The sequence below is a fragment of the Camelus dromedarius genome, chromosome 14, assembly GCF_036321535.1.
Source record: "Camelus dromedarius isolate mCamDro1 chromosome 14, mCamDro1.pat, whole genome shotgun sequence".
NCBI lineage: Eukaryota > Metazoa > Chordata > Mammalia > Artiodactyla > Camelidae > Camelus > Camelus dromedarius.
In genome coordinates this window covers 65,238,147-65,263,593 of record NC_087449.1, presented here as the reverse complement: position 1 = coordinate 65,263,593, position 25,447 = coordinate 65,238,147, and the positions used below count along the sequence as shown (strand labels likewise).

Genomic DNA, 25,447 nt, shown 5'->3' with positions numbered 1-25,447 from the left:
GAGTTTACTCCATAGGTCCTCCTTCAAAGCTAGGTCAACAATACTATTTAACAGGTTTAAAATGCTACTTGGTTTTTGTTTTTGTTTTTAGTTTTTATTGTTGGCTTTAGAGGTTCTTTAGTAATAAAAGACAGATACTAAATAAAATTTCCATTTAGAATCATGCTGAAGGATGCTTTAAATTTTTCATGGTTCAAAGAGTGCCAAAAGCCTTTATTTCAAAGTATACTTCAGTGACCAAATGTTTTTTCAAAGAATCAATTCACCGAATAATATATTAGGCATATTGACACTCATCCTCTTTAACTATACACAAGTTTACTAGAAAAGCCAGTGTCACTAAACAAGAAATAGTTTCTCATGTTAAAAATGTCCTAGGCATAAACAAAAAGTCCTTCCTTCCTTTCACATGATGGAATTAATGCTGAAACATACAAGCTTATGAAACCATCTGTCAAACTATTATATTAGCACTAAGTGTCAGACTTATAACAAAACAACAAAAACAGTGTATTTCAACTAGGGATTTAAAAAACAAACAAGAATGATGAATTAAGCAACAATCAAGTTCAAAAATACTTAAAGTAATCATTGTGGCTCCTACGGAAGACAAGATGAAGCCCAATTTATGCCCCCTGGTCTCACCACCCCATGATGACAAGGTCTATACATCCCATCTTTCCTCCTGCAATGGCAGTGAACACAGAAGATAAACTGGTCACCTTCAGAAGATAAATATCAAAGTTGGATTAGAAACCCCTTTACCAGTCCAGATATTTAGAGCTAACCTCCTGAATTGTACTACATAATTCAAGATGCATTCAATTTAACCAATCAGTTTCTGATTGAAGTCCATTTTTAAACTAATCCTCTTCAGATTCCAACTGGTAAGTCTAAAAATTTAGCTTATTAGTTTCTGAGTAAATTTTTATCTACTGTTTCTATTGCTATGAAAACCAGAAAAAGTTTCCATCATTTTTTTCAAATGAGTGTTATAAAAATCAAAGGAAATTAAGTTAACTAATAAGAGTATCTGAATGCTACATGTCAATATACTGAGATTTGGTTTTAATCTTAGAAGAGAAAGCATTAGAAGATAAAAGGGGGTGGAACCTGTATGACCAAACCAGGACATCTACTAACAGCAAAAACAAGTTGTTTCTTTTTCTCTGTTTTCAGATTTGGCACAACTCATGTGAATTAATGTAATAATTGTAATCAGTTCTCAGTTAAATTCATCCACCAGGAATCTGAAAATTGTTTATTTATCAAAAGAACATTAATTCCAACAAGTAGAATTAATCTTAGCACTGTCACTAGACTAAGCTTTTGCTTCCTTGTGTTTTAGTGTTAAATGCTGGAACTGACTTCTTACAGACACTGAACATACTCTTTTCTGAATCTTTTTATTTTAAAACTCAACCTGTGGCAAACTAAATTGAGAATCTCCTGAGAAACTGAAAAACTGAAATCAGATCAGTGTTTTCATTCTAAAGATACATTATTAGAAAAAGTCCAGTGAAACTATCTTGTCTTTCAAAACAATTCTCTAATACGACCCTACACAAAAGAGAACAGATATACTTAGATACGGCCAAAATCAAGCTTCTAAGGATCCTCTCAAAGGTCATCTAGCCAAATCAACAACATTCAGAGTAAGCTTCCTCTCTCTCCTGCTCTCCCTCCACATGTGCATTCAGTCACCTTTGGTCTACAGAAATCTCTCTCCCGGTGATCCACTTTTCCTATGTCTTTCTCATCTATTCCTGTAATGTACTGCAGATAACATCAGACATGGAAATCAAACTAGGTTATTGAGGGGCAGTGAGGAAGGCAACTTCACCTCTCAGCTATTTTCTCCTTTGTTAAAGGGGAATCGTGGACGTCAGTTAAGCTGAGAATTAAGTTTAGAGAATTTTAGCGTCAAAGGAAAGGCAGTGTTAGACTTGTAAACCAAGGACTGTATCTCTATCTTTACAGCTCATCACAGACCTACCACATAATAAACTTTTCGCAAGACTGTTTAAAAACAGATCCCACGTTAATGCACTGGACACATAAAGGAAACTCCATTAGATAAAAAGTAAAAACTTCAGGCAAATTCCTCATCCTTTCCTCACCTATCATATATTAAACGAATTTTTCACTGATCCACCGGGTTGTCCTGGCATGGTCTGAGCACACTGTGATTCTCTTTATGACACCACTGCACTAAATTAGGCTAAACAGAATTGTTCTGCTGCTTTACAGGTTCCAAAAAAGAGAAAACATTATTGCAAGTTTCTTTTATCTCTATCATCATAGAGAAATATAATAGTAAATTAAACATGTATATATTTAAATAAACCACTAGTAATTTTTCCACCTAACAAGTCTGCTTACAGTGCTCGGGTGCTGTCCTATAAACTATCAACATACATTAATCTACAAGGGTAGGATTCTTTGAAAGAGTTTCTTGGGCAAGAAATCTAATAATTTACTGGTAGACAGTAAATGTAATTGCCAATGTGAAGAAAGTTACCTCAATATTTATGATGCTGTGAGACCTGAGCAGCATTTATTGAAGAAATGCCATTAAACTCCATGTCTCGCTAAAACAAACTTCAAGCTTGGATTTTAAGAGGGCTGATTTGATTCTCCCAGAGAAGAATTTCTAAGTACAAATTCCTGATTCAACAATTCACCCACTACACTAATAAAAGCTTTCTAAAAAGTATTTTATATTCGCTAAGTAGATGGCAATTGACATGTCCTTAAATCAAAGTTTCAATAATATTTTCTTTAATGTGAAAGGTAAAAACACAATTCCAAGTATCAAACAACAAAATACTAACTAATGGTTCTATGGAATCTACAATAAAAATTTTATTAAAATAAATCAAATAATGGACATTGACTTTTTAAAACTGGTACAATGCTGTTTAGAATTTTTGTCAGCATTCAAAAATATAACTGCTTTAAAAGTGCCAGATGAAAACTAAGTAACCTAAGATTGCTCCAGTCTCCCTCTGGCATTCCAGGTGGTACAGTTCATACACCAAAGACAAGAGGTGACAAGTAAGTTCCTACTGACTGAAGAAGTTAAAACATAAAACCCCACAACTATGTGTGGAGTAGGGGAACACATCTACTTGAGCATGTTAGGTTTTAGATGCTCATTAGACATCAGGGTGGAAATGTGAAGTAGCTCAGTAGACCTGGACTAGAGATAAAATTTTAGCTATATTCATTTAGATAATTTTTAAAGCCATGGGTCCTAGGGCATGGTGCAGAGAAAATTTATCAGACACCAACTGTGTGTCAGTTACTGTTCCACATGCTGGGGATGTATCAGTGAACCAGACAGTTAAGAATCCCTGCTCTTCAGGACTTTGCATTCTAGTGGGAGGAATGAGACCGTAAGCAATGAAAATACATACATAAACAGTATTTGAGAAAAAAAACACAGCAGGGTAAGAGAGACCAGGAGCAGAGACCAAAGGTCAAGGCAGGCCTCAGTGCCTTGAAAGTGAGGACACACAGTCATCTGAGGAGATACACTCCAGGGAACAGCAGTGTAGAGGACTTGGCAATCTTCACCACAGCAATTTCCCTGGAGTGATGGGTGATGGATTTAAGGCAGGAGAGGAGAGCTGGAAACCTTAAGTACAGAAAACTCTAGTTGAGATGTTTTGCTGCAAAAAGGAGCAGAGAAGTAAGTAAAAGCTGGCAGGGGGAGTGGGGTCCAAAAGGGGGGGGGGTGTTTTTGTATTTGTCTTAAGATGAGAGAAGAGCAGGAAAATTGTAAGCTGCTGAGAATGATCCAGCAGAATGCAAAACACGCATGATAAGAGAGACAGAAAACGACTTGTGAGGGGCAGAGGTGGCAGCCGGTGGGACAGGCCTGGGGTGGGGGGAGACTGGGGGTCTACTGCAGGCAGTGGGGGGCAGGGGTCTGTGCTGCCAGGTGGGCCCGTGGTGGGGGCGTCTGCAGAACTCTCTGCCCTGCTCTGATTTTCCTCGCTGAAGCAGGAAACCCAGCATAAAGACAGGGAGGAAGTAAGAAACGGCCATCTAGGAAACCAGGCAAATGAGTGGACAGGGGGGAGGGTGGATGACTGCCCAGCAGCCAACAGGGCCCACTTGAATGTTACGAACCAACTAGGAACTAACACTAAGAAACTCCCCTAATCTGAGACACAGTGGCTGTCTGCCTTTCTGTTCACAAATGAAAGAGTCTTTCACACAAACTGCTGAGGATGGCAAATGTCTAACATATTTGAGCACATCAAATGTAAAAACAATGCTCTGGGAAAGTTGCAATTTCTCCAGATAATACGCTGAAAGAGACTACAATCCATCTGCACACCAAATCCATAACTGCTTTATCATCCCTTGGAGGGAGTCATCAGTCACTGAAGGATTTCACAACCTTGGGTTGAAGTTAACTTCTGTCAGACTCCTGTAAACAAAAGCTGGGCTTGACTGCCTTAAGACAATTATATCCTGTAATAGTAAAGCATATAGTAAAGTTATATTCTTATTGTAAGAAGTACAAATTTATATATAAAAGATGATCCAGGACCATTCAATTAATCACCAGAAACTGCCCTATAATATCTATTCGTAATTATATTGTGGTGATTGATGGCACAACTCTGAATATACTAAATACTGTTGATTTGTACACTTTCAAAAGATGAATTGTCTGTTATGCAAAGAGTATCTCAATAAGGTTTTTAAATCTATTCTAAGTTTTTCATCTCAAATAAATCATTTTATCATCAGGAAGTAAAAGTTTGATTTCTTGTTTTAGTTTGTTAAAATTTAACAGGAAATGAAGCAAATACAGTATGTTTTGATGGTTCATAAATATTAACTTTGAAGGAATCTAGAACTAAGAATGAAGGGCAGAATTTGGCTGGAGGTTTGGAGTTGGGGTTTTTTTTTCCCTTGTTAACTAATTAAAGTCTGTTTTATTCTTTCGATCAAGACATACTCAAATCACCTTGACTATTTTGACTGTGGATAGCTCCAAATAACTCCTACGTCTTAGAAACTTATCAGCAAGACTGAATGGCAAGCCAGTATCTAGACCAAAATAAAAGAACAAAATGCCGTAAGTACTAATTCACACTTACGATATTCACAGAAATTTTATACTTCAAATCTAACTGGCAGGCCAAAGAATCACAAATTCCACTTTTCTCCTTCAGACAGGAAAGATATATAAATTCAACAAATTCACCACTGATGTTTCAAAAGTTCCCATGTTGAAATGTAAAAAGTGGGGCATTCTCCACATTGAAAACAATATCCCTACAAAGACTAAAAGTAAAGGTTACGCTCATCTATACAAAAGAATTATAACACTAAACTGACAATATTAAGGTGTTCATGATAGGAACAATAGATACAGAAGTCAAAAAACATAGCTACAAAAGAGGCTCACCCACTTTCAAAATGGAAACTGTGAACATAGGCAACCCAAATAGATTCTCTAGACTTGGCTCTCTCATCTTGTAATTTGAGAAGCCGGCATCTGCTCTGCCTCCTTCATAAGGTAGCTAGCTGTGAGGACCAAAAGAGGTCAGGGAAGGCTATTCAGCAGGTGTAAAGTCTTCTGTAAACAGAAGCATAATCCTCATTTCACTCTTGAAAAGCTGTCTCTGTAATAAGCTATTGATCACCTTCTAGTCTGGATGTATGAAATTTACTCTCCGTATTAGTGTGCTCAGGCTGCTACAACAGAATACCACAGATTGGTATTAAAGACTGGGTGGCTTAAAGAAATGTATTTCCTACAGTCCTGGGGGCTGGAAAGTCCAAAATCAAGGTTCCAGACAACTTAGTTCATTTGGTGCCCTGCCTTCTCTCTGGGCCCTCACACGGCTGAGCGAAAGAGAGTGACTCCAGTCTCTCTTCTTATAAGGACACTTATGGCGCCCCACCCTCATGACCTCAGCTAAACCTAATTACTTCCCATAGGCCTCACCTCCAAATACTTAGCTGGTGGTTATGACTAGAGCATATGAAATTTGGAGGAACAGAATTCAGCCCATAGCACTCTCCTACATAATTTATTTAACAACTGTCTTCAGGCAGAAATTAAACCTTTGTATAAAAAAATAAGCAGGGGGTAGGGGAGATTTAAAGGATGCTTTACTCTTAAAAGGGCTAACTTAAGGCAGCTTACTGAGATTCATACAATATAAAACAAAATTTAAAATAGATGAGGGAGGCCTCTCTCGCTCCCTAGTCTTCGGAAACAGCCCGCACTATGTCTATGGGGTGTGTATCTACTTTTACTTTAACCCGAGCACCCAACCCCTACACCTCTTGGCCTTTCTCTTAGCCTACACTATGTAGTATATATCTATCTAAATAAGTCTATCTTTACTCAAAAAGTAAATAAAAATAAAAAAGATGAGGGACCTGGAATGATAACAATAGCTAAGTTTATTCAGCATTTATCTACCAGCTACTGCTCTAGGAGCTTTCCATTTTACCCTCACAGCAGCCACACAAAGTAGGAATGATTTCTAGAAGAGGACCCTGGGCACACAGGGGTGAAACAAGTTTCCTCGGGCCGCACGGCAAGTCTCACCAGTCACGCCGGCTACAGACCCAGTACTCCCTCTAAACTTACACTATAGGGCTTCTCTTTCCCTTGGGACAAAGGAAAACTGCAGGGGGAGAAAGAAAGACGTGTTCAGGTTCATTTTATACCTTTTGTCAGATGTGGCAAAAATTTTATAAGCAAAGTGCCCGAAAGAAACAATCAGTCACAGGATTTTAAATCCATATGTTAGAAACAAACCACATACTCAGGAGGTCAGTTCCTTCTGGTACTTAGAGCTGAGAACAGTTTCTCCCCTGGGTCCTCACAAAGACAGCAAGGTCTGCATGGCCAACAGCAGCCTGGGACTCCCTGGATAAACCATTCAGGAAACACAAACAGCAAGCTTCACAAAGCTCCACAGAAGTCAACGGCCTCACAACCACACTACTCAAGTAAAACAAATTGGCCAAAAATAAGAAATGCCAAGGATTCCCAGTAATTGAAACAGGAGATTTAGAGCTCACTAGAATAGATGTTCTTCAATGCAGGACTGCCATAAACTACCTACAAGTGCGTATTATGAACATGGAGGCCAAGGTTCACAGTTCTGCTCCAGGGGGAAAAACCACAGCTTACACCAATACTCAATGGAGTCCCTGATAAAAATAAAGGTAAGAACTCCTGACAGAGGAATTGATGAGCTGCATAACCCCCAGGAGAGCCTATCCAAACCATCTTCACATCAAAGCTTGGGGTTGGTACGGAACACAGGCTGATGTTAAATTCCAGTAAGTAACTAGATAAACACAAAGTCAAAAATACTCATTAAATAAGCATAGCTGGGAAGTAATTCTAACCTCATTTTAGAAGTGCACAGTATCTACCCTATTAAACCATCAACATCCATTGCTGTAATTATTAGATACATTATCCCCTCCAAGGACAGGATCAAATGGTCCTCATTTCTGTGTGCCCTGACCATTCAATAAATGGTCTTGCAATAAAGAAATTAATACAAATATTTACATTTATAAGTATCAAGCAAATAAGTACCTTTGGCCAGAATGACTATTTCAAAAATTTAAAGCATTCCTTTCCCTTCTTATAAATGAAATCTTTTGCAAAATGAGGAACAGAGGTAACTGAGAGAAAACAATGCTTACATGGAATCACTAAAAAAAACGAATACTGCTACATTTTACCCGAACCATGACCTGACATCATTACATCAGCATTAGGCCCATTTTTTAAGAAAGTGTAATCAGACTGCATTATTCCCAAATTTATACCTTATGCCTTTCCCCTACAGGATGGAGAATTAGGCACATGTAGTACATGACATTTATGGTCCTCATTCCTCCTTCTCTATGGCAAATAGTAGAAAAAGTCAAAACTATAGCATAGCTGACACCAGAAATGAGTGGATATTTTTAATTTCTTTAAATAAAGGGAACTAAAATCCAAAATAATGACACCACCAAATGCTAGCAAGGATGTGAAGCAACAGGAACTCTCCTTCATTGCTGCTGGGATTGCATAATAGTACAGAAACAGATAGTATGCTAATTTCTTACAAAATCATTCTCTTATTATAGATCAAAAATCATGCTCCTTGGTATTTATCCAAATGAACTGAAAACTTATTACAATTTATTAAATAGTGGTTTTATTTTTTACTGTTTTAATGTATTATATAAATAAAGTATTACTTATCCAATAATAAGTGTTTATGCAATCAACTTAAACCTGTTAGCAAAACTGAAGAAATCTTTCCCCAAAAATGCCAGACTACTTGAGACACTACATTTTTTCCAGCACTTTTTGATCTTCCTTTCCAAAGATCCAAACTTAAACTGCTCCTGCCTCCAGGACACTTAAGAGTGACTACTAATTGCTGTACCTCCTTCCATGCACCTCTAACATGCTTTCTGAAAGGTGAACATTCCCTTACTGACCACTCCCCTTACCTGTTCAGTGTGAGAACCATGCTCTGTGCAAAGAGCACAGTCTCTGAAAGAACAGACTGCCTAGGCAGGGGGTCAAAGAACACACACAGGTAAAGTCTTCTGCATAATTTTTCTCATTATAAAATACCCACACACAAAAAAAAAACCACAAGAGTAAGAATACCTAAAACCAAAAGGAGAAAATTACTGTTCAAATGATTCAATACAGATGTTTTTCTATGTAATTTTAGTCAGTTAATAAAAATGTGCATGTCTTCACCAACCTCCCTCACATATGTAAAACTCCTAGATGATGTTCCAAACTATTTTCCTATGTTTTACATCTAATTTATGAAAACTCTGTTTTGTTAAGCAAAAATAACAGTAGTATGTGTGGCCAAAAAAATTAAGATTTAGTGATTTGAGTCTTTCCAAAAGAACTTTTATTAAATTTTTGTAAGAGAACAAAGCATTTATATTGGGAAGGAGATGTGAGTACTGAAGGGTTTTTGTCTTGGTTTTTGTTTGTTGGTAATATTAAAAAATACAGAAAGTTCATCGTACATATAAGGAAGGTATCAACTGCATGTGTTTAACATACTTAAAATATTTTTTAAAATAAACGATTAGTAAAACAACAAAAATATCTTTTAAAGACAATCAAGAGCCATTCTCCAGTCTCTCTCCTGAGACCACATAAAAAGAACCTGGTTGTCTGCACCTGGATGTAAGCACACTGGTTGTTTGTACAAAGCTTAAATTGGCCCAATAAGAAATCCTGAAAACAACGCAAAAGGAAGTAAGTAATTTCAACTGGTATTTTACTAAAAGTGTACAAGTGAAAGCAGTATTGCTGTTGAGGTTCAAAACCATCAGAGACTTGACTATACCAGTTTCTAACCAGCTATTTTTAAATTATTAGAAGATAATCTGGTGAGCTTGTGGTAAATACAGCTGTGAACAAAGCAGCATACACCATCTGGAGGCTTTTGACTTAAGCAATTTTTCAAATGCACAATATATTTGGTCCATTTGATTTCTTTGAAGCTCAAGAGTCACTTATAAACTGACCTTTTTTTAAAAAACGCAACTACAAAAGCTCACTCAATTTGCGGAAACAAGACAAGAGAAACAGATCTAATCGCTCATCTTTAGAACCAAGTGGTTATTTCTAAGCTTTACAGGCAAAAGTAATTTTATAAAGGGGCCCCATACTTACCTGCCATATTCTTAAAACTCTTCTTCACAAGTAACTTTTGACTAATCCTCTAACATTCAAATGTTTTCTGCTTCCTAAGGTGATTCACATCCATTAACTCATTTTATCACAAAAACCTGAACACAACTGTCATACGAACCATCATAAAAGCCTACCTACTGAGCACCACTGCCATTAACCTCCTCATGCATCACCCAGTTAATGTCCTTAACCTGCAGCCCCTTTCAGCTACTTTCTATCACTTCTCCATCAAACTTTGCAACGTTTCTTACTAACTGCAAACCAGCATCACTGGCCATCCTCCACCTCGCAGGCTGCTCTGCTTTCAACAAATTCTCAGGGGTTCCACTGACTCCTGACTAAACTTTCTCAGTCCTCGTTCCCTAGTCCCAAACCTAGAACACACACCCCACCCCCACCCTGAAGCACCCTCCTCCCTTTATCCTCTTTATATTGCTTTACTTTTCAGACCTCTTTCAAATCATTCTTCCATTTCTTCCTCTTGCCAGAGTACTGGCTTTTCTTTTCCAATAACTACATGCACAGCATTGCCTCAGCACTGGATCCTCCTATGTGAGATTCAGTGAGTAGCCTCTGGTTAGCATCAACAAATTTCAAAGCCCTCTGGGCCACTGCTGTGTGGAGGAAGAGGGTGGAATTTGCTTTTCACAAAAGTAACCACTTACAGGATGAGGTGGGCAAAGTAAGAACGGGTCAGGATCTGGCTTAAAATCCCAGCCTCACCACTCACCAGCCAGAAGCCTTGGTAAAATCGCTTGAGGCCTTCAGACCTACAGGGATTGAATCAATCGTGCAAAGTAGGAACAGCATTAAGGAAATGAAGTCATCATCAGCACTACAAACATTTGGTATTTTTCTTCTAATCTTTTTCCTTAGCCTCTGTGAGTAAATGTGGGTGTGCATGTAACTGGAATCATACTGCATAAACATTTGGCATCTACAGTTTTTTTTTTTTTTCACTGAGCTTTACATTTTATTTGTATACCACCATGGTTTTTAGTGTTGCATAATATTTCCTTTTATGATTGGGCCATGATTTTTGGCCAAATATTAACTATATACTTCCTTCTATTTTGACTTGGATTCAGCAGTCTCTGCTGCCAATCTAAATGTCTTGGTTTCTTTTATGTAGAGAAAACATTTTATACATGTCACATTTTCTAGAAAATGTTGCACTCTTTCCTCATCCCAGGTCATTTTCAGGATTCACTTCTCCAATGAGTTTTTTTAAAAAATCTCAACCTGAGCCAACTTCCCTCCCGTCGCTACTCCACCAGTCCCCATTGCACCTGCGCGAGTCCCTCCAACAACACAGCCCCATGTTCTTCTACCAGTAAACTGGGCCAGTGAAAAAGGCATCCCATTAGCTTTATATATAAACAGATTTCAGCCAACTTTGGGTTTGATTTTTGCTTTTTAAAAAATGTAGTAGACAGTCTTAGAAACCTGTGGTGGTAAGCATCTCCTCAGGACAAAGGCAGACCATAAGGAGACCAAACTATTAAGAAAATATGATGCCATTCAAACCACAATCTATTTTACAGCCTGAAAAGCCTGACTTTGTCACAGACCTATATTCAAAGACTCAAAGCTATTCAATCTTATAATAAATACTTTCCAATAACTTGGAGACAAAAACACATTTTAAAATTTAAAGGTAGCCACACATGTCCCTGAACAGAGGTATTTCAAAACCCTCATATTAATCATCCAGCCCATGGTCAAAGTGCTGTTAATCAATGGTTTTCTCAGTCCCTTTGGTACACTGTAACAAGAGGTAAGAGACAGGGAGAAACATTTTAACCATGTTATCTCCATGGAGCTAACATTTATTTCTGAGTTTTACAAACTAATCCGAGAATAGCAAACAAAGAACCAGTTTAAAAAAAAAAATGGTTTCCTATGTCACTATAAAATGGATGATTCCATTGGCTACTCAGACTAACACAATAGCAAGCAAAACCCTCTGACCTTGGAAAAGCATAGTGAATGTAATACCTACTAGTAAATTACAAGGTTTACCAATTTCCTCACAACCAAAAATAAATCTCACAAGCAAACTATTACACGAGTAAACAAAAGCTTGTCTTGTTCTATCATTTGCTTTTTAAAAGCAAGCACACTGGCTGTGGGAGAGGGATTAAGAAACACAGCCAGACAAGTCCATAAAACCTCCAGTGTAAGATAAAACTACCCTGCAGGAGCAGCCAATGCATTCTGACCTAACAGCTGTACACAGTTGCACTAATTAAAATTAAGAGCTAGTCTGCATAACACACAGGCAATTCATTGAACCTTACAGATAAGTTGACAGGGTTCACCATGACACCCTCCACCCCCACCACCGCCAGACCTACAACCTAAAAAAAATTAATCGGCACATAGCTGAAGGTACTCGTATTTGAAAATATATATACATTCAAGCCTTTCAGAAATAATCACTACCACATAGACTGAGACGTATCCTATAGGCTATAAAAACCCATACACACACAAAGGAAGTGGTACAGCTACATTACGTCAGCTCTCGCCTCAATTCATAAATGCAAAACCACAAAACAAGACAAAAACCTAAATGGCCTTTTGCTGGAAACCTTCTTAGAGTGAATGAATGTAGGTTAAGTCTTTATGTTACTGAACAGTACTTGGTGATGCCTCACTTTCAACAGCCACAGGGAGGGAAAAAGTGTAATCTTAGTCAATTCTATCACGCAACCAGATCAAATAACATTTCAAGCACAGCCTGCCAAGCACCAGGGCCTGCTAGAGTACAATGAGCACTCAAGTGCTCTGGACTGAAAACCACCTTTCACTGGTCCCAGAGATCTTTATAAAATAGTTTAAACACTACTAAATTACAGAGTTCGGAAAAAAAAAAAAAACAAACACAAGGCTTCTAACTGCTGCTCCCATACTATTGTGAAGTTGCTGTTAAGCCTCTAAAATGTCTGCTTTGTGTTATTTTACTAGGCAATGTAAATTTTCAGAAAGGCAATTGCCTCTTAGAGCCCAAATCTAACACACGCATAAAAATGTAGAGTTGGTTGTGCATCTGGAAATAATTGCCCACAGATCAACGGGCTTACATGGAATATTGTTTCCGTCTGTAAGGTTTCAAACCATGTCTACTTTAAATGGGGGTGTTGGGGGAAGGCCAGAATGTAGTAATTTGGGCACATAATATAAAGGACTTTGTCAACTCTGTTCTCAACTTTTATTCAGTGTCTCAATCTTAAAGCACACAGACACACATTTCAAAGGGAAAAATTAATCTCTTTATTGACCTGTGTTCATTCACATACCATTTTTTTAAATTTCCATATGGCTGAGAGAAGGCCTCCAGCCAAACAATGCCCCAAGGAGAGAAGTGGCACATGTGGGCCAGGAAGGGGAAAGGCTGTGAGTAAAACAAAGTAACCTATCACAAGAGTTTCTTTCTCAGCAAACAGAAAGTGGTCAAGCAGGTCTCCCCATAGCTTCAACTAGAGTGCAAGACTGGAGTAAACAGGGTGAGAGGGCCCAGAAGCCACCACCTCAAGCCAAAAAAGAAAATAAAAGAAAAGAGAAGAAAAGAAAAAGTTAATTTAATCTTAAAGCAATCGTCTTCAAAGCTGTATCTGCATCTTACCTAATCTGCTAAAATAACAGTATTTTGATCAAGAAACAAATTATTTTTGTCAATTAAGCAGCCCCAAACTAATCTATAATCAAATCTATCCAATTCACTTTAGTTTTAAACTAAAGTTTCTGATCAAACAGCGGCTTGTGGATTATATACGGCCCGTTTTCACTTTCCTTTCAAAGACACACAAACACACATACACACACACCTACCTTTAAAAAGTGGTTTCTCTGCCTTTAACATGCTTAATTGATTTATTTAATTGGGATTTCTAGAGTTTTGGCAATTTAAAAAAACTAGTAAGCCCAGGAGAAATGCAATGGGACACAACAAATACCTATTCCTGATTCCTGGAAAGCCACCACCATTCTTAATGCCCGAGTTGTTCATCTCTCTAGGGCTAGCGACAACACTCGCGTACACCCACCTCCGAGAGCCCCTGTGCTCACACTTGTCCAACTTCCCGGCCGGAGCCCCGCGTCCCCCTCGCAGCACGAGGGGGGCCGCCCACTTGCCTGCGGCCGGTCGCTGCAGGAGCTGAGCCCTCCGGCCTCCGCCTCAGCTCCCCCCACCCCGCCACAAACTCAGGCCCGCGGGCACCGTTGGGACGGGCTGGGGGTCGGCATGAAATGCACTTGCTAAACAAAAGGAGGCCCGGGCGGCCGCCGGGCAGCAAAGCGCGGGGCGGGCGCAGGTTCCCGCGGCTCAGCGGCTCCGGGAGGCGGTGGCCGCGCCGGGCCCCGCCCGCGGCTGGGGAAAGCGGCCGCCGCGGCTCGCACTCCTTCAGCCCGGGCGGCCGGGCCAACACTGCCACATGCCTGTGACCCAGACGGTGGGAGAGAAAGAGCAGCCTCCCCGCGGCGGCGGCGGCGGCCGCCGGCAAAACCTGGGCTGGAGCCCGGCCGGCTCCGCGCGCGCCCCTACCGCCGCCACTACGGGCGCGCGCTCACACAAAGCCGCTGCAATTTTCTCTCCTGCCTAGCTTTGGCCAGCCTCTCCTCTTCCTCGGTCCTCCCCCCCTCCCCTCCCGAGAGCCGGATCCGGGAGGCTGTGTGATTGATGGCAGCTCTTAATAGCGTGGTCAGCTAGAAAATGCATCTGCAAGCAAGATATTAAAGAGGCAGCGCATCCCCGGGAGTGATCAGCAGTTCACACATCCTAGAGCTGCCTCTGCTTCTGCCAGGAATATTAATGCCAACCTCCTCTGACGTCTAACAAACGCAGATGAAATAACCAACAATCACAGACGTGACGAACATTTGTTTCAAAGATGCACAAGAGAAAGCAGCATTCTGTGCTGTCGAACAACACTGCAGTATTTTTGACCCCAATTTTCCTTAAGATTTAAGAATTCTCTGTAAGTCATTTGTTTAAAAGTCTCCTATCCGATCCTTTTTTCCCCAAGAAAATAAAGATCCATCTGCTAGAAAAGACATAGCTTAAATTGGGCTTGATTGAAATTCATCTAATAAAAAAGCAAAATAAATGCACATTCCTTGCCACGTAACCTTAAATAAACAGATAACCCACCAGCTACCAGATTACAGACTCCTTAATAGTTCCATTGTTATGTACATCTAAACAGAACTGCCAACAGTAAATATCAAATTGGTTTCTTCCCCACCCCCAATCTGGTAAATATCTAACAACTTTCTAAAATTTACCAAAATTAAACTACACTGACACCATGTATTCCCTAGTAATAACAGCCACAACCATTTTGTCCTATTAAATAAGACATTCTAAAGCAAATTTTTAAAAATCTATCCCTACAGAATACGAATTCAAAATATTAAGCTCATTCAGTGTTGGCCCAAACTTGAAAGTTACAAGCTCAAAATTTAAATGATCACTTTTGGTATCTTTAATATTACGCATTTTGCCTTCCAGGCAAGTTTCATGGAACTCTCAAATATCTTTATAAATGTTATTGGACCTTCCAAGGTCCATTTTGGAGATTAAGTGATTTGCCCAAAGTTTCTCAGCAGGGGAGTGGAGGATTTAGGAGAAGCATGGAGTAGAATCCAGGGGTCCTGCCTTGTTGGTACAGATAACTCAGCCAACATGCACATTTGCTATTTAAACATCATTCTGCTGACTTCTTTTAAAGAAGAATTAAGTTATTCTACAGGAGATAGAAATACCTATCTAAAACTACTAACATAGCACATGTACTGCGAGCAAAAGCTGATGAGGCATAATGCCTCTGCCACCCTGAAGGTGGCTGTGATCAATACAAATCAGAGGTGGTCTTCAGCCAAGAGCAGCCCTACTATAAGCTCCGCTAAACATCACTCCTCAATGAGACCATCCTGAGAGGACCTGCGGCTTGAAAATCTGCTTCATGACAAGTGGCTTTAAGATCATTCCATCCATGTCAGAGATGAAATCAACCCTAAAGCCCAGCTACAAAAGCCACTCCTGTCCTAGGACACACTTCCATTTTCCCACCAGCTATGTATCGACACATGGCAGAGCCTGAAGAGAGGGGTTTGGTTTTGTTTTGTTTTGTTTTTTGTTGTTGTTGTCTACAGTACTTTTAAAAAACGTGCTGGTTTATCCTAAGTTGGAAAGTGTGGTGAGAACAACCAAACTGCTCTATTCTAAATCCATGCTGTACCTGTTCTCACAGGGATTCTAAATGCTCTGACAGTACTTTATGACATTTATATTCTTTTGTCCTTGTCTTGCACCCTCTGCTAATCCATCCACTCACATCCCCTCACCTGCTAGTTACACCAGTCTTTCCATTTCACCACGGTATCGAGATTTCTACCAAAGGCCATCGCTACTTCTTCCCATTGGAACAGAAATATCTCCCTGCCACCCACACCCCCACCCACCAATCTCCCCACACATACACAGTTTAAAGCCTACTCCTTCAGATCGCAGGTCAAATATCACTTTGTCAGAGATGCTTCCCCTGAGGCCTCATTCTAGGTCAAGTTCCTTTGTTACTGTAAGTGCTCCGGGAACTGTGTTCCTTTCCTTGAGAGCATTTCTCTCAGTTTGTAACTCATTGGTGTGATTTTCTGATTAATATCCATAGCCCCCTTTAGACAGCAAGTTCCATTAGAGAAACTTCTCTATGTTTGCTCAACATCAAATAACGATTATTAAGCACACACATCTATAAAATGAATAAGTGAATTGAGGGTAACAACCCTTTACTTATTTTGTATGTTCTTTGCACAGTTCCTGGCACAAAAGAAGCCTCTCTCAAATAAGTAGCATCTATGCAAATAAGTAAAAATAATTAAAAGTCTAAGTAAAATGAAGATCTTTATCCCCACTTGATAGAGATGCACATAATTGTGCCTGGGATAACTCATAAAAACACTAAGACCCGAACTAAGGCCCAATATGCAAGCCATACTTTTTTTTTTTAAAGAGGTAATAAGGTACAGAGGCGATCATTAATATACTCGAGACAAGTTCTTCCTACTTATGTGACATTTAAGCAAGGGGCAAACAGCAGCAGGTAAACTGGATGGACTACTAAATCCTGTACGGACACAGAGAGCAATATAAACAGAATACAAAAGTTTGAAAGCATGCCGCTTTTCAAAGACTAGTTTGTCTTCAACATTTCTCTTAACGCAAAAGTACTACCAAATTCTGCTTTAATTGGGGGGATGGAGCTGACCCTCACCTCTCTTTTACACTGAATTTTTTCTTTAGTTTCAGTTTTTTTCCTCTCTGAAAAACCTCTACTTCTCTGACATGGAAGCCTTTTTATGAGCTTTTCTGACCCGAGGATTGCCAATCGCAGGCGACGAACCATTACCAAACTGTCCTCCCCAACTCCTCAAAGTGAAGAATTCACTTTAAACCCCATTAAAGTGAGCCTGTAGATTAAGGGACCTGTAGATAAGAAAGGAGAGTTATTAAAACAAGAACAACAATTTCTCAGATGTTCTGCACACAAGCATAAGAAAAAGTGAAAGAGAAAGTGTGAGATGAATAGAAAACTATGAGCTATACCCCATCCTCACTCCCAAGTCAACCCTCACTGCTGTTTTCAGCATTCCACAGGGCACTGCTTGGTTCCCGCATGATCTCAGCCCTCTCTATGTCATACTTCTTGCTTCCTTTTGTCCTAAGTTCCACTCCATGTAAATTCCATCTCCAGGTTTTATAACACTCCTCACTTATCAAAACAACCCTGTCAAGTTGAGTACCATTAACAGATAATGAGAGGAGACAACAGATGCGGTTAGAAGCAAAGCACTCCATATTCTACAGGCCTCAGCATGCAGCCAAGTGAGCTGACATCTGACTTTACCCTAACATTAACAATTAAATATAAAGTCTAGTTAAACTGACATTAAAGCTATGACCAGGAACAGTACACAGGAGAAATGTGAAGTATAACCTTAGCATTAGTTGAACAGGGCTCAGGTCATTCCAGACCCTTAACTTTGAACAACTACCCTGCCTCTCCTCTCTCTGCCACCTTGCTTCTGTCGCAGCAAGAAGATTCTTCTAAAGATGGCAGCTTTGGACTACCCTCTAAGATCATCAAAGGAGGAAGGAGGCTGCATTTTTACAGGAAAGTTTAAAAATGACATTCATCTAAGAATAACTAGTGAGGTCTGCCAAAATTATAGCTATCAAGTTGAGACAATCAACATTCCTTCCTATAGTATTATCATTCAGATCAAGTAATTTAGCTTACCCAAGTATCAAAAGACTATCAAAATTGGGGGTGAGGGTATATAGCTCAGTGGTAGAGGGCATGCCTAGCATGCACTAGGTTTTGGGGTTCAATCTCCAGTACCGCCATCAAGAAAAAGAAAAGAGTGCCAAAGTCAATCAAGCAAACAGTGACTGAATCAGGGACTGCGTCAGTACTAGTCAGTGACTAGGACTGTGGAGGTTTTGTTTCATATTACTATGTATAAGCCAGAGTTATAATTTTAAGCAAACCATCTATTTTTTTCCCTTTTCCAATTCACAAAATGCCACCCCACCACAAAACCTCTAGACTTTTCAAAAGAAAAAAGAAAAATATATAGTTCTTTTTGAAGCCCTCTTGGAATATTTATTATATTCCTACAGAAAATCCAAACAATTCCATTCAACAAGTTGAAATGTACCTCTCCAGACTTTCTTCTAGAACATATGTATACAAACATACACAAATATTTTTAAATATGTATATTCATTCACCTGGGGGCTAATTCTGTTAATTTTATTTTCATGATAATAAAATTCTACTATTCATGCTATTTGGCAACTTGCCTCTCTAACTTTACAGCAGACCATTAACATCCTACTCTTCTTTAGAGCTGCACAAAATTCTACTACGTGCGAGTACAATAATTATCAAGACTGCAACCCACTTCTGTGCACATCTTTGTGCACATATATGAGTATTTCTACACTGGAATCTCTAGTTCAATGCTTATGAACTTTTTAGTCAAAGAGATTAACTCAAGCTGCCCTCCAAAGAAGTGGACCAGTTTAGACTAGTCTTCCCGACAGAGGCCCCATTCCCACACTTGCATCCTGGTGGTTTGTCTGAGTTTTGCGTCACGCGCTCTCCTGGTTCTCCTATGGCGCTGGCCATTCCCCACTTCCCCCCATGACTGCTCCTGAATACACTCAGTCCAGGTCCAGCCTCTTCTTACCACACTCCAGCATCTCTCATGAGTGAGAAGATTCGCTCTCAAGCTGCCTCTATGTTACTACTGATTGCAAAATTTTATTTTTCTAGCCCTGAGCTTGCTTCTTAGCAACAGATTCGTGTTTTCAAATGTCCTCTGGGTTCTACCACAATGGTATTCCACACTCTCCTACCATCCTAAACAAAATCAAAATGTTCTTCGCCACATGCCCTAGTTTCCCCAACACAGTCTCAGGATGCTCCTGTTACCCTGGTGTAAGTATTAATACCATGCTGCTTCTTTTTAAAAGAGATTATGGCTTATATCCTAAAATGCAGCTGGAATCAGAATCAGCACATTAAACACAGCATACTTCTCAGCTTTTAACACTGTTGAATGATGTATTATTTAATAATAGGTAACTATCATCTAATCCATAGTTTCTAAGTCTTAAATGCAAACCAAGGTCACTAATATGAATTTTTAAAATAACTTTCCTAATTACTTTATATATCACATCACTTTCCATTCAGCCAACATTAATGATCAACTCATACAGTTTCTTTGTAGGTAAGGGTGTGAAGAACAGCCTTAAATAAACTAGGTGATAATAATTATACCTACAGAAAAAGACTCACACAGAGAACTATTAACATGTATGCTGCAATAATTAGGCAAATATTCCAAATTATTGGGGGGAAATGAGTTTTTATGTTCTGTAATGCCAGAATCTTAATACTTACTCTTACATTTAAGAATAAAATTTGAGTTAATTTCAACCTAGAAAATGTTGGAATCTACTTAATATACCCTTGAAAAATAATTAGAAATAACATCATATTCTAATAATCAAGGCAGTTAACCTTTAGTAAAACTATGAACAGCACATACTCCAAAATTAATTCATATAGCTACAACATTAGCGTTAGACATTAATTACAACTTTCCTTTTGTTTCACACTTCCCAACACAACCCCAAGTATATGTCTCAGTGATACACTGCTAATAAGTAGTTAAGGTGTTATTTCATGAAGCACAAAATTATCAACATTATTAAAATACATTCCTGGAAAGGGAAAAAAAAAACCAGCTTGCAGGACACCAAGTCCCACTTTGATAAGAACAGAGAGCAGAGGCACCAACTCCACTATGCACCCACAGCAAACTCTTCAGATGTAGTAAGTCAACAAAGGTCAGACCTGCAGGTTTCAGTTTTTGGAAGTGTGTGGCCCTCTCATGGATGTAGGATATGAAATAAGCCGGAAAGCAACTTGAGAGAAGACAGAGAGACTCTGAAGACAGCATATACTTTAAGCATTTTAAGAACATTTTCATCTCTATTTTAAAACTCACTAGAGATCTCAGATTATATAGATGAAATTATAGTGTTCCAATAGAGTGATACTTTGAAAGGGCAAAAACACAGTTAAGAGAGACTTCTCATTTGAAAAAGTGCTACAAATAAAAAAACAAAGAGGCTTCTGGAAGAAATGGCTCAGAAACTCGGGACCCTAACAGGATGTTGAGAATGGGGCCTGACAATATGTGGTAAAACCAGCGTAGAGATCCAGCCAAGCTTATTGGAAGTAACCTTAAGACAACTAAAAACCTCAACTGGAATCACTACACCAAGCATTCAAAGCATCAACCAGATAATGCTTACAAATACAAAACACTGCTTTGCCCTTTTCATTAAAACAACAACAACTCTGCTGTACATTTTCTCTGGCAATATGCCTCCAATAAATTAAACTCTTTAAAATAATAATACCAACATCTCTTTTAGGGAAAATAAAAATGAAAGTGTTTCAAAACAATAAATGACTACCATTTGCTAGATTCAACATCACATGTAGCGTTAACGATCCAGTACTTTCCTGCTTAAAAACCAGCTCTCTATAAGAAATCAGAAGACTCTAGTTCAAAATATCCACTTAGATGTACAACAGCTAAAACAAAAATCAAAGGCCAGTCTCAAGAATATTTGCTCTAAACAACACAGGGTGGTTTCTTTTCTTTTCTTTGGAGGAGGGAGACAAATTTTGAACATGCATTCAAGTTTAATTTTAACTGACTAGAAAAAGCAAATATTTAGGCTGCAGGAAACACAACTTAGCACAAAGGAAGACACGGGCTAACTTCTAACATTTACACCATTTGATTAATTCTAACAATAAACTCTAAACAATGATCATCCCCTCTAATCTTCAGAGCAAGTTAACTCTACAATGAAACCTGCGAGCGCCCTGTCAGCAGACTCTGGTATGTTTAAACGATTAGAATGTAAAGCATGTTCATTCTCTCAGTGAAAGGAAATGACTGCCAAATGCTTCCTTTACAGTCTCTCCAGAATAGGGCAGGTCCCTTTAATGTGAGATTTTTCCTGACACTCCAATTGTAGCCGACCTTGAACAAACAGAGACGCATTAAAAGCTGGCTTGGTTCTATTATCTTTTATTGAAGGCCTAGCAAAGATCAGACATGAGCCCGGTGCTATTTACATTTTTGGGGTGCATTAATCACTTTTATACTCAAGGGCTTTAGAAAAATTCAATAGATATTTTTTAATGACAATAACCACAGGATGTAACCATCGCTGTATTGGTCTTTTTCTCAGGAAGGTCAGACAAGCTTTAAAAACAGGAAGTCTGTGCTATAAGGTTGAGAAATGTTTGTTTTAACAGTCCAAGGCTTTATGGTTGCAGTTTGCAGTCAGGTGTTATGGAGGACTAGAGTTTATTCTTTCCAGCCAAGGATTAACGTCCATGGGGAAAAGGCCAAAAAAGTGCCCAAACAACTAGGGAAAGCACATTATCCTAAAATAAGACTTGTTATAGAATCTGAACTATAAATCTTCCTAGCTACCCCTTTCAGCATTACATAGGAGCTAATTTAGTAAGAGTCGGAGAAACAATTTATCTTTTGTGATCATTTACAAAGGCTAGAGGAAAACCATAGAAACCAATGCTAAGACAGCCGCCTAGCAACAATTAGCAGTTAAGAATTGATACCTGTCATTTTATATAAAAACATGTTGTCTATTGATTACCTCATTTTTTATCATTATACTAAATTAATTATTGTAATCAAATATAAGAATGACAATCTTTCTTGAATGCAAATTCTTGCTAGAAAACCAAATCAATGTCAATTAACTTAAAAAACTTTATCCCCAACAAAATGGTTCGTTTCTGCTTTTAAAGACATTATAATTTTTTAAATTCTACTAGACTGCAAAAGAAATTCCTAACATATCCAACACCAAAGATACTTCATTTCATAAATAAGTCATTGGATGTAATGTACAGCATGGTGACTATAATTAATAGGACTGTACTGCAGATTTGAAAGTTGCTAAATAGAGTAAATTTTAAAAGCTCTCATGACAGTAAAAAATTGTGTAACTATGTGTGATAATGGATGTTAACTAGACTTACTGTGATCATTTCACAGTATGTACAAAAATCAAATCATCTTGTACACCTGAAACTAATATAATGTTATGTCAATTGTATCTCAATAAAAATGTCAGCTCACTAAATTTAAAAAAAAGATATTTTATTTCAAAAATTCAATTTCATGATTCTATTCTTTATTTGGCATTTGTTTACACAGGCAATCAAGAATGGCTTTATCAACACAATAAATGGCACATATTAAAGTGAAAAAAAAAAGAATGGTTTTATCATTTGTGGACTCTGTCACATGGAATTAAAATACTATAAAAACATTAAGGCAAAAATCCAATATTATTATATGCATCTTGTCCATTTAAAATCCATTTGGGTTCTAAAGGGCACTGCTTGAAAAATTGTAATATCAAAATTAAGTCCTTTAAAATATAAACACAAGGGCTATTACCACAAAAAATTGTCATTTACCCCAAGGTATGTCAATAAGGGAAACAAATGAAAATGTTTTTCTATTTGATAGTTAAAACTACCTTAAAAAAAAGTTTAATATTTACCTCCACAGTAATCCTACAGGGGACTGCACTACCTTCACTTAACACATAGGAGTAAAACGACATTCTCTCAACCAACTAGGTGTCCTCCTTACCTTTCAAAAGGCATTCCTTTAGCAACAACTAACCCTAAAAGAGTCTTACTGGTTTCCAGTTCAGTGTATACTATATAATGTTCAGGCTTTTCTCCTGAAAATTGGAAGACAGTAAAGCAGTGCCTTCAAATTTTTGAGGAAAAATAGTATCCAACCTAAAATTCTATGCCCAGCAAAACCATGAATCAAGTGTAAAATCAAGATATTTTCAGACATACACAGCCTCAAAACGTTTACTTCCCATGCACTGTTTCTCAGGGAGTTACTCCACAAATGAAAAGGAACTAAACAAAACTCTGCAAAAAAATCATCTCTAAGATGATGGTGTCCAGAGTGACACAAAAGGGAAGATGTCTTCCAACAGCTAGGTGGCAGGTGAAGAGAGCAAATCAAGAAAAGGGGCTCCAGGAGGGTACCACCAAGAGTGACTGACAGATTCCCTAATATTTTCCATCACATTGAGAGGAGCTTTATATAGTTCTGTTGGAAAATATGAGGCTGATTTCAAGACGGGAACAAATAAACCTAAGCAAAGGAAAGGGTGGAGGGTGAATTATTAACTCCAGCAAAGAAAATGAAGAAATTGTACAAGAAAAGGAATTAAATCATAATACAATATGTGCTTCAGCTATAAAAAATATACACGTTGTCATAATAACAAATATTTGATACTGATTTAATCACGAACTGTGACATGACTAGGTTAGGAAGATGGAGGAGAAGGCAGGTGATATGAAAAGGTGAAACCCTCATCTCTGATTGGGCAAAGTCAGCAAATAATGTCTAAAATAGAAAGTAAAAACGTAAGCATGTTCTTTATCAATACTGAAATAACAAAAATAATGGTTTTAAAAGTTAAAACCGGTTCTCTGGGGAGTGAAATTCGAGGGTGGAAGGAATAGAAGAAAAAACTATTAAAAAATAAATAAATAAACATTGCAACACATTTGACTGGTTAAGTCCATATACATGAATTACCTAAATCTAAATATTAACAAAAACGTTGCTGAAAGACCTTAGCTACTTCTTTATAAAAATTGACCAGCACACACCATTAACATTTCATGATGGCCTTTGGTCACCTGGTGAACAGAGTTGGAAATTTCAGGAAAGGGCAGAGGAGCAGAGGGTAGGAGAGGGAGGGGACAGAAGAAAGATCAATCTAGTCAAAGAAGCTGGATTTTAAGACACAGGCACCAGAACTGAAATTTATTTTTCTTCCTGCAGCAGCTGTACTACATTTTGCCACCTGCTGGCAAGATTCTTAAAATTTAGCCAGAAAGAGAAAAGAGGGAAGGAAAGGAAAAGGAAGAGGGAAAGGGAAAGGAAAGGAAAAACATAGAAACAATCCCAAGATCTCAAAAACTAAATGATACAATGACCAAATTCAATCACTATAATTTTAGTATATATTTCATACAGACATCACTAACTATAGTAACAGCTTTTAAATATAAATGCCATAAAAGCAAAAGTACAAAGACGTTATGTAGCCTCAAAGAATTTAACATAAATTTTCTCAACAGTGTGGAGCATTTTACCAATTTGTCTATTCAAATTTATGTCCTATAATCAGCTAAAAGGTTTTAAAGAAGAGAATAAGATGAATAAAATAAAGGAAAATCGAGGATGTTTTCAAATACTAGTTAGAGGCAAAGTTGCAAGCATATCACTATGTTAACAGTGGTGTTTTTCAGTATCTCCCAAATGCCATGCCTTGTCTTTTGAGAACACTGAATTTTAATGTCACTGTTTTGTCAATAAAAAGTGTTCACGTCCACTTCATTAATAATCCTCTAAGAAGACTTAAATTAAAGCTTGGCAAGCAGCTTCTCATGAAACAAGATTTGCTTTTGGTTTGTTAGAATCAAATGTGCCAAGTGGCAAATTTAGATGTGGGAACAAACTTTAAAGGTTATGCTTTGGAAGCATTCAATGACTCAAGCAGAGGTATCATTAGGCAGCAGCAAGACAAATACTAGGCTACCTATTTCATTCACAACCTGTAACGTTTCAGATGAATAATTTTACGATGACCACCAAGAGCTATTTTGATAAACTTTAAAAGGAGACTGTCAATACACGCCCAAGATTTTCATTAGAAAACTGGAAAGAAACCAGAATAGATTCCACTCTCAGCATTAAAAGACAGAAAAAGCCCAATGATTCACAGCGAAGCTGCCATTGTGCTGACTACATTGTGTGTGTTTAGCGTCCGTGGGAATGCTGACATGTGCACAGCAAGCAGTGATGGAAGAGTCAATTAAGTAGTGGGAAAGAACTTGCAGCAAAAATTTAACCTAAAAGTAATCCATTTACAGGAGAGCAATACAAAAATAAAGCTGGCTCAACTATAATCAAATCTGTATTTCCAGTTTCAATAGTAAACACAGTTGTTAAGAGTGGTTAACACACAAGACCATAAGTGCA

The 25,447-nt window shown here is 38.2% G+C and overlaps 1 protein-coding gene across 2 annotated transcripts in view; it reads right to left on the bottom strand.

Moving 5' to 3' along the window:
• The window catches only part of RERE (arginine-glutamic acid dipeptide repeats), a 269,676-nt gene extending 255,778 nt beyond the window's left edge, over nt 1–13,898 (bottom strand). The window contains exon 1 of one of the 2 annotated variants that reach the window (XM_031463992.2): nt 13,777–13,898. The gene's annotated coding sequence lies outside the window, so the exon portion shown is untranslated. The remainder of the gene's footprint in view (nt 1–13,776) is intronic. The other variant, XM_064494092.1, reaches the window with a different exon arrangement.
• Nucleotides 13,899–25,447: the final 11,549 nt, after the last annotated feature.